Source organism: Gastrolobium bilobum, unplaced genomic scaffold (assembly GCF_033153095.1).
Source record: "Gastrolobium bilobum isolate Gb01-03AN ecotype WA unplaced genomic scaffold, APGP_CSIRO_Gbil_v1 utg2164, whole genome shotgun sequence".
NCBI lineage: Eukaryota > Viridiplantae > Streptophyta > Magnoliopsida > Fabales > Fabaceae > Gastrolobium > Gastrolobium bilobum.
The window spans coordinates 192,163-198,524 of NW_026898827.1; positions in this window are offsets into that span (position 1 = coordinate 192,163).

Sequence of the window (6,362 nt, forward strand, 5' to 3'; positions counted from 1 at the left end):
GTTGAAAGGGTTGTGAGATCCATTGTATTTGAGAGGTAACCAAATACCTAAGTAAATTTGGAGAGAATTGTAAGGTTTTCAAGTACCTATAAACTCGGAGATTGTAAGATTTCCAAGCACCCGGAAGCTTGGAAGTTGTAGCGGTTTGCCAAGCACCTATGAAGCTTGATAGATACTGAAAGATTTGATCAAACGACTTCAGTTTGGACGTAGGTCACAAGTGGTGGTGACCGAACCAGGACATATTTTGTTTGCAATTCTCTAAACTCTTTATTTCTAGCACTTTAATTACTTATCTGATATTATGTATGTGTTAGTATAGATTATATCATTGTGGTAGATTGTGTACTATCAATTGCTTGAATACATTTATAAGATTATCATATGTCGAAGTTTCTATAAAATGTTACTTTAGAAACAAGAAGGGGGCTTTTGCGAAAAAACTTATAATACTCAATTCACCCCCCTCTCTTGAGTATGGAAGTCACATTTCTAACAACCCAGTTATACTCCCCCTCCAACCTATGGTCAGATTTGTTAAAGTGATGGTGAGTTACAGATCTTTCTTGAAAGTTGAGGAGCCATTTTTCGTTTGCCACCGCTCTGTCAAGTCTCTCCTGGAGACTGCCTCTTTTCTAAGTAAAAACAGGTCCATTGAAACCAAGATTAGTCAATTCACATTCAGCAAGACATTCCTGAAATTCATGGATAGATTTCCAAGCTGCTTTCCTACCTCCTTTCTTTTCAGACTGGCTAAGATAGGCATTGAAATCTCCCATGATCACCCACGGGCCAGTCAAGGTATTTTTTAGTATTTCAATTTCCTCTTATAGACTGAATCTTTCCAATCTTCTTGGGCTACCATATATAGCAATAAAATATTTTTCCTTGCTAGAGTATGTCTACCTCAACTTTGAATGAATGAATTGGTGTTTAGCCTCTGAGATGTTGATCTCAACAAAATTTTTGTTCTATAAAATACAAAAACCTCATGAAAAGTCAATAGGATCGTGATGAAATTGGCTGTTAAACCCAGTTTCTTATAAATTTTCTCAGGCTTATTTCCTCCCACTCAAGTTTCCAATAAAGCTATAACTTGAATACAGTTAGACAAAACAAAATCTTTTAATAGGATAGAGAGACCTTTATTCCCTACTCCCCTAATATTCCATGTGCACACTATAATAAAAACTAATTTGAAGAAGAAAAACATAAGTGCTATAGCACTTAGAGCATGTTCGAATAAACCTGGACTCCATCCAAATTGGTGATATCCTCCATCGAGATCCTCTCCCCTAGGGATTTTTCATAAGTTCTCATTAATTGAAAGCATAAAGGGGTTTATCTTGGATAGGCTTAGGGGATACAAGATTCTTTTCCACTGCATTTGGAATCATGTTCTTCATCTCAGGTGGCGTGATAGGAAAATTCTTTGGGTTCACAAAGATGGACATTGCAGAAAGTGATGAGGAGCTAGTTGAATGCATTATAACTTTGTGTTTGGTTGGGCCTATGCTAGTTATTTTAGAGAGCTATGGTTGGGTTTGGTCATTTTTCCTTGTTTATTAGGGTTCTCTATAGTCCTAACCCTGATGACTTCTCGTTTTTTTCTTTAGTTACATGAGCTAACTAATTCAAGTTCACTTCTTTTTCACTACTTTCTAAGGGAACCTCAACTGGCTGATCTTTCTTCATTTCATCTACACTAATCACTTCAAATCTGGAGCCTTTCTTTTTCATTGAAATAATATTGTTTTTTTTTCCTTTGAAGATGTTGAGGGTACATGGGTTGGGATATTGTTTTTGTTCGTGTTAGCTTTGGGGTCTTTTGCCTCTGAAATTCCTCTGGACAATCATCCTACTTCCACGGTCATTATCTTCAATTTCTTTCATCATCTTCTCAAAAGTATTATCCACCTAACAAGGAGATGTGGGAGCATAAATGGGTACACCATCCTGAGGGGGGGAGTCTCTTTATGCTTCTGGCAATTATCTTGCCTGTGTCCATATTCATCACATCTGAAACAAATCATATGAAGCCCTTCGTAAGCTATAGGGAAGACTCTATCAGCTATCTTGAATTTAGTTAAGATTCCTTTTTTCAAATTTACTTCGACACACACCCTAGCAAACTTTGCTTTTTTAGTAAATACTTATACTCCAAACTCTCATAATCTGATGGAGTTTATGTCAATCTTTAAGGCCCTTCAAAAAATGTTTCCAATATTGTTGAGATGTTTAGATTTGTAAAATTCTATAGGCAAACCCGGGATGCAGATCCATCGAACATAGGATGTCATTTATGTATCGTGACGTACTGGTCTAGCACTATCCATGGCCCTTCTTCCAAGATGTGTTGATAGTCTGGCTCATCCCCACAGCCACACCAAGTAGAGGTCGTTCTCTAGGTCCATAAATACATAGACATTTTTCAAACTCCACATCTTTAGAAGGTGATTGACCAAGAATCTTACGCCTGTCCTCTTTCCTAACAACTTTAAGATAAGAACATTCCTCCATTCCTTGCAGTCTTCTTTATGTTCATCATATGGAATCTGGTACTTGGGGCATAACGAGTCATCTTTCCCTAAATTATTTCTTCATTCGAGAGCTTCTTCAAAAGCATATTCCTTCTTCTGTTGAATAACCTAGTCTTTGTCATCGCTTTCAACATAAACACCACCTCCATTCAAATTTTGGTTCAGAAGAGAGTCCTTATACAAGATGGGTTTTCTTTCCTCTCCTTCTCTACTTAAGTGAGATTCCTCCACCAAGTTCAGAGCTTCTGAAATATCTTGGTCTCCTGGTTGCATGTGTTCATTCATCACCTCATCCTGGATAACCAATCCTTTGGTCTTCTTCGTGCTTCGATTGAGATTGTCTTCCTCCTCCTTCGATGTTGGTCTCGTTTCCCTATTGACAAAGATAACCCTAATAGAGAGAAATAAAATCGTGCGCGTGAAAAATAATAGCTTATACCTATTTGAATAACATAGATAGATTCCACTTTTACTTACATTCAAATAATTGATAACTTGGATTGGATATACTAAAATTATTTATTTACAAAAGGCCTTTATTTCTTAGCAGCATTTATTTGCAAGCCCTGCTTACTGCACTTTTAAACTCAACTCAAAAAGATAGGAAAATAAGATTAAGAAAGGGTAAAAAGATGGTTAGTAAAGGTTAAATTGAAGATAATATCTTCATGATCAGAATTCCCTTAGTTTGGAAGAAATCAAAAGGAGCTCTTTGACTTTCAAACATCTTACTTTTCTCGATTAATAGGCAGGGATAAAATTATGTGATGCAGGTGCTTGAACTTGTGACACCTCATATATATTAGAAGCAAGATTGTTGAATTGCAATATGTATCGTGTATCAAGTATCATGAATTGTATAGGATCGTAAAATATAAAATAATAATAAAAAATAATTTAAAAATATATAATATAATTAATATCATAAAAATTCAAATTCCAAAAAGAATCCAATAAAAAAATAAGTAACTAAAGTGCAAACCAGTCTCCTACTCATCAATCATCAAGATTAATATTATCACTATCAACATCTATCAATGACATAACCAATCCATCATCCCTTTCGTTAGTATAATCATGATTCATTTCTCATTTCTTATTCAACAATTTGAGATCATTTTCTCTTAATATTTTTGTTGGTAATATCATTTTGTTTATCCGGCCATTAACATATCTGAATGGTTTTTAATAAAAAAAATTCTTACTAAGAACTTTTCAACTTCATATTCTAAGGCTAAAGCAAAGTCTGTAAAGATATCTTGAAAAACAACTTTTTTTTTGTAAGCAAAAAAAAAATAACTTTTTTATTCTTTATTTACGCAACCTTCTGTTGCCTTAATTTGTATAATATATATATATATATATATATATATATATATATATATATATATATATATATATATATATATTTTGAAGATAGAAGAGATTTTGAATATTTGTTTAATTATTTTTTTTATTAATTCAGATTTTTCTGATATATATTTTAAATTTAAATTAAAAAAATATTTATTTTCTTTTCCTTATTAATAATATTTTTTAGATTTTTTTTTTTTTGCAATTTAAATCACAAATCAAATATGTATTTATTTTATTTATATTATAAATCATAAATTTTGATTTTATTTTCATATCAAATGATACATGACACAATATCATATCGTACGATATAATATCATATCATATGATATAACCACTTTTCAATACATCCCTCGATACATATTGATGCGTTTTTTGAATCGTATTATAATTATGATTAGATGTGAGAAAAAAACAATGACATAAATTACGAACTCAACATTCTACGTCTAATTAACCTCCTCTGCTGGTCTAAAAAACAACCGAAATGATTATTTTCAATGATTAATTGGTTGCATTTATTTGCTATCTGGATTAATTTTCTTGCGGCAAAAAATATTGGGGATTGTTATCCAAAAATAAAATAAATTTGGGGATTGCAATTAGTTTCAGGTCAAGATAACGGAGCAGCTAATTTAATGTAATTCAATACTACTGGACTAATTTCAATTATAAAAGGAAAGATTATATATGTATTTATCTTTAAATATTAATATTCTAATATCATAATATATTTCAAATTAAATAAATAATAAATACATCTTTATTTATTTTTTTAATATAACCACCAATATTTTAAAAAGCAGGCTCAATCGATGAAGTCTAATTATTTGAATTGCACATCTGTGAATTGAACTTCTACAAAGACAAGGTATCATTAGTGCAAACGAATTTTTCTATTTATGAAGCCTGAAGATTGCGCATGAAGTTACTAACCTTCTAATCACGGAACGCCACTTCACTCATTGCTTTTCTAGTTTTCTTAATTTCGTTTTCTTTCTTTTATTAACAATCACTATAGCTTGGTTTCAATCGTCTTGTGTTAGTAACGATAAAAAAAGAAAAACAAATAAATGGACTATTGTGGAAGTTAGTTAACCTGCAATATAATTTGATGTTAGTTTAATTAAGAATATAACAAAGAACAAATAATGGCTGCTTTAGCGAGCTGGTATAGTACTGTCTCCCAATCATTTATACAGTGATAACAGCAAATGATGACGGGGCGCAAGTGCAAATAACACATGACCCATTGCCACCTAATTTTATTTTATTGCATATTCCAGCTGGTGTGGTCACTGGTGCATATAATATAATAATGTTTGAACATGTAGCTAGTTAACTTGTCTTTCACTTTGGCGTCCACCTCTTGCAACTTATATAATAGAATAATAAATTCGTTTTTTTTTTTTGAGCTACCCAACTCTAATTATCTCTTTGAGACGAGTTGGTTCTCTCCGGTATCCCCACGAGCTTCGACTCTTTGAGCCGGTTATGAGACTAATCCGGAGTGCGGGGGAACAGTGATGACTAAAGGTCCAGCCCCTTCCCCAAGAATGCATTCAGCGGGAATCGAACACATATCCAACCCCACTAACTCAGCGCCAAGTTACCAACTGAGCTGCACCCATTGGGTATAAATTTGCTTTTTTTACAATTAATGTAAATAATTTATTTACATTAAATTTAAAATGACGTTATTTTTAAAAGAAAATTAAAGTATTTTTATAATTATAATTTATATTATATTTATAATAGTCTTTTTTTATTATAATTTTTTAACTCAGGATAACATTATTTTAGAAGTGAAAATAAATAATTTATCTAAAAACATTAAAACCTAACACTATTCTTTTATGTCTTCGTTGTTACCTTTACGATTCTATTACCATCAGCTGATCCACTGTGTAAAATAAACATTCCATTTTATATGAATAGGATGTGTTGGAGATCATCTTGTGTATATCTGTAGTAGGTATATTTGTCATTTAACAAGTGACACTTGGTTAAAAATAATATTTTTCTCTCCTTTTCATAAAACATGACAGTCATTTTTTATTTTTTTATTAAATAAATACACTGAGTGAATAATACAGTAGTAGTACCATAGATATTTTCTACTTGTTGTGTTATCAGTTCTCATATTACAGGAAAATATATATCGAGATAATTGAGAATCTTCTCTTCAGATGACTTTTGAGAGTCTAGACTTTAATGGCCTGGCTTGGCTTGGTGGCGATCAAGATCAAGAGTTCGGCTCAACTCAAATCAAAACCATGTGGACAGTGTATGCAACGAATAATCGGAGTTTGGTTCTTGTTAATTATTGCACCTAAACAAATAATTTAAGATGCTGGAATATGATTATTACTCTTAAACTTTGAAATCAGAATTAATATTATTAAAATAATTTAGAAATCTTTATATTTAGTAAAAATTTCGCAAGATTTCTTTATTTGACTTCAT